The 12,888-nt window shown below is 43.5% G+C and overlaps 1 protein-coding gene and 1 long non-coding RNA gene across 2 annotated transcripts in view; one reads left to right on the top strand and one right to left on the bottom strand.

Annotated features, from left to right (window-relative positions):
* Positions 1–12,888, bottom strand: part of LOC133465655 (uncharacterized) — a 37,118-nt gene that overhangs the window by 2,352 nt on the left and 21,878 nt on the right. Inside the window, exon 3 of the long non-coding RNA XR_009784705.1 lies at positions 3,265–3,440. This is a non-coding gene — a long non-coding RNA (uncharacterized LOC133465655). The remainder of the gene's footprint in view (positions 1–3,264; positions 3,441–12,888) is intronic.
* The window catches only part of gjc1 (gap junction protein gamma 1), a 34,425-nt gene continuing 25,189 nt past the window's right edge, over positions 3,653–12,888 (top strand). The window contains exon 1 of the mRNA XM_061748667.1: positions 3,653–3,857. The gene's annotated coding sequence lies outside the window, so the exon portion shown is untranslated. The remainder of the gene's footprint in view (positions 3,858–12,888) is intronic.

Below are 12,888 nucleotides of genomic sequence, written 5' to 3'. Positions count from 1 at the left end.
GAGGCTCCAAACTTGTCTGCCACTCCCAGTTGAAGTTTACTGTCAAACTAAACATGAAACAAAGTATTACAAAGAATTAGATGTAATGTATTTTAAACACCCACATAGCCTGGCCTTTATATCCGCGAGCTTAATGTTAACGCTTAAACGCCATCGGGAAATGCCATAGATGGCCTGACGAATAGCATCTATTTTTCAGTGGTATAACCCCTTTAAGCAACGGATATTTGAACACAAGCAGTCTGAGGCTACCCTGTTGTCCACTGTACAGGCACCGAGCCAGGGGGGACATGTAAGTATGCAAGTATGCTCACGCCTGCTCGGCACCTCTTACCGTGGGAAACTCCAGAGTGGAAGAGATTCCAACCCCTATCAAGTGTTGTTAGGTTACGAGCGTGGTCACAGAACAAATTAAACGCGTATCTCAAGGCACCACTGAACGTTTGCAAGAGCCCTTCACCCCCGACGGGAAAAAAGGCTGACTTCAGCTGACGTGACCCCCATCACTTGTGCTCCTCTAGCGCTCTGGCATGAGTCGCGGACCGTTGCCAGCTGCGAGCTACGAGACGGATGGCGGCGGTTCTTGCCGGTCTGAGCACTGAAGGGCCCCCGAGCACTTGTTACAATCTGTGGTGCCATGCGGTGCTAAATATAGACCATAGCGGCAAAAGACACAGAGAGAGTCTTATGGTGCGTTGGGGGCCAAGATGGACCCCTTTTCTGGGCTCCATCTGCTCTCCACTGTGTCATCAGTCACCCTTTTCTGTCGACTTTTACCTCACCATTCAGACTTTACAAAGTGAGTCGCGACACCCCAAGAATCCATCCATCCATCCATTTTCTGAGCCGCTTCTCCTCACTAGGGTCGCGGACGTGCTGGAGCCTATCCCAGCTGTCATCGGGCAGGAGGCGGGGTACACCCTGAACTGGTTGCCAGCCAATCGCAGGGCACATAGGAACAAACAACCATTCGCACTCACAGTCATACCTACGGGCAGTTTAGAGTCTCCAATTAATGCATGTTTTTGGGATGTGGGAGGAAACCGGAGTGCCCGGAGAAAACCCACGCAGGCACGGGGAGAACATGCAAACTCCACACAGGCGGGGCCGGGGATTGAACCCGGGTCCTCAGAACTGTGAGGCTGACGCTCTAACCAGTCGGCCACCGTGCCGCACCCCAAGAATTTGAAGGATTTTTTATTTTTATTTTTACACTGTTTGACCTTGATTGCTGCATAATATGTTAACAACAAAAATAAAGCACTTGTCCTTGCCTCAAAAGAGGTTTGTTCCACCCAATCCCTCCCACCTCTCCCCAATTCGGCTCTGGCCACTTTACTGTATCTGCACGGAGCAATGCACTGCCTTCCAGTGACATACACTCATAGTGTAAGTACCTGTCTTAAACCAGGATATGTGGAACATTTCTTAAATTCTACCACTCATTACCAAGTTACACAATGTTATCATTAGCATATTGTCATTAGTTCACTGCAATTCACATTTCAGGTGGTCTGTTTGAACTGGAATGAGTGAAGCTCGCTGTTGTGTCATGTGCGTGTATTCATAAAATTAAAGTCGAGGTGTAAATTACTGGATGGCTATTAACATTATAACTCCTATAAAATGAGGCAAAGAGACAATTAACATTAATATTCAAAATATTTGTTTTAAAAAGTCAATTTCTCTTAATGTGTTTTATATGTGCATTACATTTCATACAAAAGTCACAAAAATAAGTGGTATTTTTAGTACTCACTATAGGGGGCTGGTTTGCTCCCGAAAAAAAAATGCATATTGCTCATGTGTATGCAAATGAGTTGTCTTTCCCTTCAAATTAGGCTCCGGGTGTGGGATTTTTCCAGGTTCTCTGTTTTCGTTCCACATTCCAAAAAAAGCATGCATGCATGGTTGGTTTATTGAAGACTCTCAAAGACCCTGTAAACTAACCCAAAAATATCTTCACAGAAGTGTTGTGGAAAAGTCTGAATGAATAATAAAAAAAAAAGAATCGCCTCAGCTGAAATGAGGGTGCTGAGGAGTCAAGCGCATACTTGGGCTTGTTTTTTATCCCCGACCCAAAAAATCTGTACAACTGCGATGATAAAAGAGTGTAACCATACATCATCACAATTTGGGGGACCAAGTCATGTCACCAATTTGCACCTTTTCAGCACTTCAAATACATTTGATGTATTTAGAAACAAAACACGAAGATGACTTTACAGGGTCTTTAAATTGTCCATAGGTGTGAGAAATAATGGTTGTTTGTCTCTATGTGGCCTGCGATTGGCACTTCACCTTTGAGTGTTTAGTGATTGGATGCTGGGTTGTCGGTGTTGACTGTAGCTGTGCCTGTGCTCAAATCGCCTGGAACCCCCCCCCCCCCCCCCCCCCCCCCCTCAACCCCTTCACAAAATGTCGCCACGTGACAGCGTGACTCCTGGCCCCCGCAGCACCCCTCAAATCCTGAATCATTCTCCGCTGACGGAATCACAGACACGGGTCACATCATCACCCGCTAAGTGAGACAGGAAGCGATGGTCCATACATGAACAATGAAGTAACGTATTTCAATTTCTTAAAAATAAAAAAATAAAAAATCCCCCTCAAAATCTACAAAAATCCCCCAAACCTGAAAATATGTCCCCAAAGCCCCCAATCTCCCTAAAACATAAAATATTCCCCAAATTCCCCCCAAAACCCTAAATTGTCCAAGAGCCAATTTTTCCAAATACCCCCCAAAAAGATTCCCCAAATCCTGCATAACCTCAAAAAAATAAAATAAAATCTCCATCAGTCCCCTCAAATCCAAACAACGTGGCAACGTCATTGGTTCTTTTAATGACATTTTTCATGGAAATCTAACTTTAGCAGTTTATTCGCATTAATTAAAAAACATTAATTAAAAACAATGTTGCTTTTTGTTGTTGTTGTATTGTATTCCACGTACATTTTCTATCTTATCTATCTATCAACCAACCTACCTCACACTTGCTTAAATAGTAATTTGATTCATAATATCATAATTTTCTGGTCTCTGCTCCTTTATTAATGAAACAGATGCTGACCCATCGGGAGCGCGCACGGTCACAGATGCGCACGCGCTTTGCTTGCTCCTCCACCCGGTCCCTCCCCATGCTGTCACTCAAGCGCGGACCCCCGGTTCGGTTCGGCCGTCGTCGGACTTGCACGCTGAGGAATCTCCGGAAAAATAGGAACCGAGGACCACCGCCGCCACGCCTCCCCAGTCCAGCCACTCACCGCGATTTGAGCGCCGCTTCCCGGTGATCAACAGATCGGCGAGTCGGTGGTCCGCGGAAGATGCGCAGCGGGGGAAGACAATACCGGGGGCAACCGTGTGAGCGAGCCTGATCCAAGCATATGACCGACTCGTGAGTGCCGATTTCGGCTGTCATCGTCGGGAGCGGTCGGTCCTCCTGCGGAGCAGGAAAAAAAAAAAAAAAAGGTTCGGTTCACAGCGTCAACATGACCCGAACATCATCACCATCATCCGGCACCGCCGTGGCGGAACGGGCCCGCGGGGCTCGTGGCGGCGCTTTTACGCAGCAGACCACATAGTGACCACATTGTTGTGCAGGGAGGCTGACATGGACAAAAGAAGGCTGGGGGTGTGAAGAAAGAAGAAGAGGGGGGGGGGGGGGGACAATGAAACTGTAAGAATTCAACACTAGGAGTGAAAGTCCGGCAGATCTTCAAGTTTGGACCGAGCCAAGTCCCAGAGAAAAAAAACCTCCTTCTCCTCCTCCTCCTCAGACCTCCTCCTCCTCCTCCTCCTCCTCCTCCTCCTGGGCTGCTTCTTGAATCCTAAAGCATCTTCACAGACTCGCACAGCGGTAAGCAACCACTTACTATTCATATTTTCTCCCCCCAATTATGATGATTGTCATGTTACAAAGTCCATTTTTGGTTCCGAACGTGTGACGCCCCCCAACCCCAGTTTGGGGGCCTCGTGCACGCGCCTTTTGACACCGTGGCGCGCGCACAAATGCTCGCATGCGTCTGACAGATTGGATTTCAAATGTTGAATCGTTTCTACACGGGGGAATTCGTTTCATGTGACATTTGCACACATTAACGAATGCCAGTGACTTCTTCCGCTGCGCACGCGCGTCTTAATTGGAGCTCGTGCACGCGCAACGCCATGCATGCACTCGATCAAGCAAACGTCATTTTTTTTTCACCTTTTAAATCTAAAACGATGCACCTGGAGCTTGAATGTTGTGCTGGATGTAGCCCACAATTAGCAAATGAAATATTGCCTTTGCTGTGCTCAGATTTGATTGCCACTCACATCCCAAATATCAAAGAGCTGCTGCTTATATTTTGTTCAATCAATAGCAAACGTCACTTGATGTTTTTGTTGTTGTTTGGATAAACATGCAAAACTAACATTTGAAGATGCATTTTGTTGTGAGGGGTTACATTCATTATTTTACGGCAGTGCTTTGAAAACAATGAGTGCTTTAGTTAGGGGAGGCGCAGCAGTAAAGAATGCACTTTAAAGAATATATATTTTCAACAAAACTTTTTTAAAAAGTAAGATTTTATTAGTATTGTTATTTTCTTGTCTTTATTTATTTTATTTTTTTTTAACCTATCTTTTCTTAGATCTCACAGTTAGGTGTCCCTAATGGGGGAGGGGAGGGGGCGGGGGATTGGTCACCTGCATTGAAGAGCAATGAGTGGAAGATTGTGTGTGGCAGCCAAAATTGCTCCCGTTCAACCTTTCTCCGCAGTCGCAGCCTTTGTGTGTTGGAGTGTAATTTGTGAGATTGTGTGTCAGTGACGCACAAAAACAAAACAACAATTGTCATGCACATAATGAGATTGTGGTCCATAGGCAGTTTACTGGGGGCAGGCTATTAGAGGAAAATATGATATAAAAAAAATGATTTCTGGATTTGATGTTACTTACGTGTTTTATGGAGATCTTAATAACTTGTGATCATTTATGAGAATCAATACCAGCATGTGCTGTAAGACTTTATTTTCCTTCTAGTTAAAAGCCAGAATGACATTCTTGGGGGGCAGGTGCGCAATTAAAGACGCTCCGTCACGCTGAAGGCTCATTAGATGGAGTTGTAACCTTTCAAAGTGCATAACGCACGGCGACTAAATCTCAATCTCAAAACCGGATCTTCATTAATGCTCCTTTCCGCTTCCTAATTTGTGCTTTAAAAACGTCCCCAGATTATTGCTTGGATCAAATTTACACTGTAATTGATAATAAAAAAAAGTTAATTACATGCAATTAATCAGGCTTTTTCAGTGATGGTAGCTGCCTAGCTGCTTAGTTGCACGCTTCAAAAGACGTCTATTGGCTGTCGTTAGGGCTCTTGAATGCACTTCCTGTTTCTTTGCAGTTGGGAATGTGTCACATGATGCAGCCAGTAGAGGCTCAATTACACATTTATGTGTGTGAGTAGACTATAGTCAAAGTTGTTTTTTTTTTTGTTTTTTTTGGTCCAAAACATAAAGAAGACCAAAAAATACACATCTCCACATTTGGAGAAATTCATTATTTTTAAATGCAAAACATAAAGAATATTTGTGTTGTCCAACATTTAGAGGTAAATATTTTTTGTTGGACATTTGTTTATGTTATAATTATTATTTTGCATAGAAAAAAAATCTGCTAAGAGAAAAAAACCCCAAAGTTTTAATTGTTTTCATATTTTCCAAAATATGTTTTCATATTTTCCAAAATATGTTTTTATCCAAAACATATTTTGGGTTATTTTTTTTGTATACTCACCTCAACTCAGTTTTAATTATAGAGCACTTTGACAACAACAACCACTGTTGATAGAAAAAAAACACATACATCCAAATTTTGAGTTTTTGTTTTTGAATACATTTTTATTGAAAACATATTTTTGGGTTGTTGTTTTTTGGACACTCAAGTTACCTTTATTTAAAGAGCTGTTCAACAGTCCGGGGTCTCCGTTGTCGTATTTTACGCTTCATAATGTGGCACACATTTTCAATGGGAGAGAGGTCTGGACTGCAGGCAGGCCAGTCTAGTACCCGCACTCTTTTACGAAGAAGCCATGCTGTTGTAACACGTGCAGAATGTGGGTTGGCATTGTCTTGCTGTAATAAGCAGGGGCGTCCATGAAAAAGACGTTGCTTGGATGGCAGCATATGTTTCTCCAAAACCTGTATGTACCTTTCAGCATTAATGGTGCCTTCACAGATGTGTAATTTACAGATGCCAATGGCACTAACAGAGCCCCATACCATCACAGATGCTGGCTTTTGAACTTGGCATCCATTACAGTATGGACGGTTCTTTTCCTCTTTGGCCCGGAGGACACGACGTCCACTATTTCCAAAAACAATTTGAAATGTGGACTCGTCGGACCACAGAACACTTTTCCACTTTGCATCAGTCCATCTTAGATGAGCTCGGGCCCAGAGAAGCAGGCGGCGTTTCTGCGTGTTGTTGATAAAGGGCTTCTGCTTTGCATAGTAGAGTTTCAAGTTGCACTTACGGATGTAGCGCCGAACTGTATTTACTGACATTGGTTTTCTGAAGTGTTTCTGAGCTCATGTGGTGATATCCTTTACACATTGTCGGTTTTTGATGCAGTGCCGCTTGAGGGATCAAAGGTCACGGGCATTCAATGTTGGTTTTCGGCCTTGCCGCTTACATGCAGTGATTTCTCCAGATTCTCTGAACCTTTGGATGATATTATGGACCGTAGATGATGAAATCCCTAAATTCCTTGCAATTGTACGTTGAGGAACATTGTCCTTAAACTGTTCGACTATTTTCTCACGTACTTGTTCACAAAGAGGTGAACCTCGCTCCATCTTTGCTTGTGAATGACTGAGCAATTCAGGGAAGCTCCTTTTCTACCCAATCATGACACCCACCTGTTCCCAATTAGCCTGTTCACCTGTGGGATGTTCCAAACAGGTGTTTGAAGAGCATTCCTCAACTTTCTCAGTCTTTTTTGGAACGTCTTGGAGCCATAAAATTTTAAGTTAATGATTATTTGCTAAAAACAATCAAGTTTATCAGTTTGAACATTAAATATCTTGTCTTTGTAGTGTATTCAATTAAATATAGGTTGAACATGATTTGCAAATAATTGTATTCTGTTTTTATTTATGTTTAACACAACGTCCCAACTTCACTGGAATTGGGGTTGTACATTAATAAACAAATAAATAAATATACAGTACAAGATGTATTTTTTTTCTTTTTTTTCCCATTGTATTGCACAGTCTACATGTTGTCAAGGTTATTAAAAGAAATATCCGCACACTTTGGTGATGCATGCTTTTTGTTAGACATGGCAATGGACTGTCAAAATGCAGCTCCCTCCATATGGCGAATTATGCGCGATATGAATATGAAAACACAAATCCACATTGCACTGAATCTGCAAAAGGTGAAACGCGAAGTAGTGCGGGAACACTTGGGTGCGGAGTTCAGGGTATGCGCAGCAGCTCGAGAAAAATAAACAAAAGTATTTTTAAACCTGCTATAATAATTTAAGATACTGTAGGTTAGAAGCAAAACACAGGGTAAATTAAGGGTAAATTATGGTTATAGCGTAAACTGTCAACACTTATTGATGCCCCCATCTCTAAAGGAGCAGTTGGAGAGGTGCCGGCGGTGCGCCTGCTGCACTGAATACGTGTTTCCAGTATATATTTAAACGGGGCGTCGAGCAATGTGCAATATCAAGGTATTATGTTTATATCTGCTTTGGCAGACGTGCACACGTAGCCAGCGTTAATCCTCAGAGTGCGACTCGCTGAGGGGAAATGCCGTCTAGATTCCTGCCAACGAGTCTGGAATCCCTCCGACTACGCGTCGCTCTGCCTTTTCGGGTTTGCCAGTTGCTGTGAGCCAAATTAGAGTAGCAGCAGAGAGGATGGAGCTCGACGCTTCTTGTCGACGAACCACCTCAATGGCCGTGAAGAGGTCACACTGTAAACAAGGCGCCTGTTTTCGGGGCCTAAAGGGATAGTTTAAAATTACACGTTGTTATGATTTTCGGCTTGTCTCATCGACGGTGGCCACAGCGAGTCCGTTGTCTTTTTTACGTTATGCCGTCATCCACAGCGGTATAGTCATGCTCGAAAACATTGGCACCCCTGGTGTGCCAGAGTTTTTAGCCATAACTGTAGTGTCTATTATATATATTTGACTAAAAAGAAATCCTTCTTTCGTTATTCTGGCAAATACAAATAATTTGGGTAATCCTAATTGACTTAAAATGGGAAAAGTTTTGTCCGACTTTATGTCAGACAGGAAAAAAAGCGTTATGTTTCTTTTTATACAGTCATGGCTAAAGTGCCAATGTATTTGAGCATTACTGTAAACAAAATATAATGAGTGTATTTTGAGTAAGAAGTACAAATAAAGATTCTAATTCTAAAAAGTACACATCTGAAAAATCTACTTTAGTGTGGTCTTGCACTACATTCTCACGGTTTCAAAGAGGGGCAGTTATTTATGGATTAAACAGAGTAGTTTCATCTAGAGGATGAAAAAAGTTAAATGAGCAAATGTGAAATTAAAGCTACTGGGCGCTGTCCTGAAATCGGTTTAATCGGTAGAATCTGTTCGCTTCTTATGAAGTTCATCATTATCAAGTTGTCCGTTTGGGGGCGTTGCATTGTCCATGACTGAGGATGACTCCAAAGGGAAACGAGGACCCCCACGGGCGGACGTGACCCCTTGCGAACGGGTTTGTTTTCGGCCGTGACTTACACCAGGGTTGTACTCTAGGATAATATTGTTACTTTTAAACAGGCGCAGCATGGGTAGCAGTCAGATCCTACATTTGGTAGATGTAGCGCTAAGCCTGTGTCGGGGTGTTCTGCAACATTGCAACCTATGTTTGAAGTGTATTCAGTCAATTCTGTGTGAAAGGGGCTATAGATACTTCAATTAACGAAGGTCTCGTCTGAGATTTGACCTTTCCCACCCTAAGCAAGAATCATCCGCTTAGAAAAGCAACGAGCCACAAGTGACTGCTCACATGCGAGCTTCTTCAGTGTAGCTGCCTTCACACTGCCGTTCAAAGACGAAAGATCCTTGAAGTCTTACGGGGGGGGCTCCATAGATATAAAGACTAGATACGCCAGCACGCTGTAGCAGCCCGGCTAACCGACGTGTCAATGTGGCGGCCATGTTGGGAACGACAACGTTCAATGCACGGACATTGAAATGAAGTCGTAACTTGCTCATTTCGCAACTGATTTTCATTAGGTTTACTTTTTTTTATCAATGCCAAAGTCTGTGCTATCAATAGATGACATTTTAGGGAAAACAAATATTTTTACCAAATGTTACTCCCAGTCCCTTGTCGCAATTGTACGGCGTTGTACGGCACCGTATGCAGCACGATGTATCTCCATTCTTATTCTTTTGGTTTTCTTGCCCTCCATGCATGAAATGTGATGACAACCTTTACCCTCCTGGCGTAGCGTCACCGTAGGCGCGCAGCTCAAACGGACATGTCGTATCTACCTATTCATAGCTATAGGGCGTCGTCCAAGATTTGCACCACTTGTAAACATTCCCATACTAATTTCACCAGCATAGCCCCTTCCAACCTGCGTGTGAAAAAGGCTTGAGGTCTTCAAACACATGCTTATTTCATTATTGTAGCCCCTCTAAAGCTTTTTTTTCCCTGGTTGCTTTTTGGTGTGAAACGTAGCAATTGGAAATTTAAGGTTGAAGCTTAAATTAAGGCTTCCGGGCTCATCCTGAATTGGAATCCGTGACCTCTTGCGACCTAAGGAAGAGTCATAACCCTAGACCAACGAACCACGTGTTTCTCCTGACTTGTTAAGTTCACCAACGTAGCCTGTTTCACGCTGACGCTAAAGTGCTGAGTGCGTGCAGATGAGGAGGCACGTCACCTAGCCTTCGCTTATGAAGGCCAAATGGGCATTGTAGCAAATGAAAGCAGTTGCGCGGCAGGCACCTTCCCACTGGGAATGTCACTGTAACGTACCGGCATGGGCTCAGACGGACATCCGCGGCACACGAACACGCCCGTGCCGGACGCAGCGAAGCCCGTGTTTACGCTCCAGTCATTGTCGAGCACGCATATTCAAAGCGATATGTCCAACTCGTGAGTTGGCGCGCGCTGACACATTTACATACTGGCTCGGGCCATCGCCGTGATGCGGGGTGACAGGTCTTCTGCCACTTTCCCTTGGGGGTCCGAGGGGGGCGGGACCACAACGTGACAAGCGAGCGTGAGTGAGGCCTTTCATTCGGGGTCGAGCGTAGACGACAATGAACTTTATTTGCTCCGCAGCCGCAGTCAGTCAGTAGACAGCAGTTAATGTGGGACTGTACTATATCTTGTGACTGAGCAAGATTGTAAGATATGATTTACGACTTGTTTAACCCAAGTAATAATGACTCGACTTGACTTGCTTAATTTTCGCCACAGTAACTTGGGACTTGATTGTCAACTGAAGGTTGAGGTTACTTATGACTTGCATATATGTGACTTATTCCCACCGCTGTTTCCACTTAAACATTGTTGGTAAACACTCAATCAATGCAAATGCTCCCAAGGATTACCACTGAGGCCGCAAATCTGATGAATGTTTTTTCTAATAGCCTAGGTGGACTATTTGGCTTAAAAGATAAATAAGAGATAATATCAAATGAAAATGGTAGGGGGGATTCTACAACACTCGTTAAAGACGCTCGTAACATTTTTACGCCCGTTTTAATGTCCTCGTAATGCAATTATAGCAGTTTTAATGCTCTCGGGGGGCAGGGGGGGGGTCAACTTGTCAGAGCAATGACTCAGTGCAAACACTTTTACATTACAAAACAACAACAACATGTCGACGCAAGCATGTGCTGGCCATGTTGTTAGCGGGGTGCTTTCTGGGGACAGGGAAAATGAGACATGTCATGACGCACAAACTGTTTCATTCTTTACATTCTGTTTAATTATGTGGTTATTTTTTATCAAGTACAATACTTTATAGTGCAATTTTTTTCTAATTATAAACGCATTGAAAACATTTTTGTTATTTTTTGTTATTTTTTTGGGGGGGGTAAGGCCCGAACAGTGTTTCGAGTTACGAGCGTGGTCAAATTAAACTTGTATCTCAAGGCACCACTGCATATAATACATTACAACGCTTTTACATTTGATTTGTTCATCATTTCTAACCATTATTTTGTAACTGTACAACATAATTTAATTGTTTTGAGGGTGGGGCGGGGCGTCGTCATCGTCGTTGATGCTACCACCCATCGGACCACAAGCGCTTCCGCCCGATTGGTCGACATGTAGAGAGTTATCCCGCCGTCCCACTCGCTCACCGTCAGCTTCCCGGCGGAACCGAGCAGTCGAGTTCAAAGGCCGCGGGGCCGACACCTTGTCGCTGCCTTGCTGCCGCGCTGCCACACATGAGGGTATGGTTATGGGGGGCACACAAATGGGTGCACACAGTCAGACCAAAGTAGCCGCACACCGAGTGCACAAATGCACGGAATGTGGACTTTCCATGCGGAGAGAGGACATTTTTGGGCTGTTTTTTGCAGCTCATGCTGTGGTGAGTCACTGCTAGCGAATGCACACATTACTCCCATTTCATCAGCTCTGTGTCAGAACAACCCCTCTCCTTCTCCTCACTCCCAAAGGTCACGACCTCTGTTTCTGGGTCACACGCCATCATTCAACCCACCGTAAACACTCGGCGTCCGTGCTTTCTAATTGGCTGGGTCTATGATGCACGTGTGGCGTCACTGTAAACGCCGGCAGCGCTTCACATGTCTCGCTAATTCTACTCAATGGAGCGTCTACAAGGGGGGTTGCACCCATAAAAATAGCATAAGAAGGACACACACACATACTGGGCTTATTTTTGTCCCATGTTCCATATACAACATGCTCAAACCCAGAGGTTGGCCACGCTGCCGGGTCACGCTCTCGCTGTTTCTACGTCTTCGTGTGGAAACCTCCGTCCGAACGTCACAGGGAGAGCACATGCATGCAAACAACTTTCTGTTTTTTTTTTTGAGGGGCATTTTCTTGAACCTACTTTTTTAGCTCATCTTTTTTTGACGTTATTCTCATATTTTTTCCCCCCCGTAATATTATGACTTTTTCCTTATATTATTCTGACTTAGTAATAACCTAATTAAATAGACTGTGAAGAATGAATCAGTTTGTACATGATTATTTATTGCTTCAATTCAATTAAGTGTGCTGCGCCTTTACTCCCACCACAGGTCAGTAAAATATAATTCTACGGTCACAAAGAAAGAAGAGTCACCACTACTCTGAGTTACTCAGTATGTGCAATAAATGTGGTGTTTTGTTTTTGCAGAGGATAAAAAGAATATATGCCTGTGTGTATTTTTACTGTACATTATATGTCTACATGTGTCGCTCCACTGTTTGTGTTCAAGTTGCTAAAAAGGGTTTTAACACCGCAAAGATCGATGCTAATCGTTAGCTCCTCTCAGGCGTTTTCCGTTATGTGTTAGTATTACGCTAGCAGAGGCGATTCTAAGCAGTGTTGCCGCAATTACGTTGAAAAAATTAACCTAGTTACTTTACTGATTACTTGCTTTCTAAAGTAACTAAGTTAGAGTACAAGTTACTTTATAAGTTCCCTTCAGCAGCTGCCAAGTGGCAGTAATATCACTTATCCACAGTGCAAAAGTGGATTACTGGGCAATACAGAACACAAGTTACAGAATGACATCGACATGAAGCAATAGCTTAATAACTAGTGCATAACTTGAAGCTACATTAGAGCTACTTAAGCTTAATTTATGACAACAACATCAAAGTATAAATATCTTTGTCTAGACATAGCAACTTCAATTTCCTCATTGACACAAATAATTCAAGC

Source organism: Phyllopteryx taeniolatus, chromosome 16 (assembly GCF_024500385.1).
Source record: "Phyllopteryx taeniolatus isolate TA_2022b chromosome 16, UOR_Ptae_1.2, whole genome shotgun sequence".
Classification (NCBI taxonomy): Eukaryota; Metazoa; Chordata; class Actinopteri; order Syngnathiformes; family Syngnathidae; genus Phyllopteryx; species Phyllopteryx taeniolatus.
Note: the sequence above shows the minus strand (reverse complement) of the source record. Positions and strands in the feature narration are given on the sequence as shown.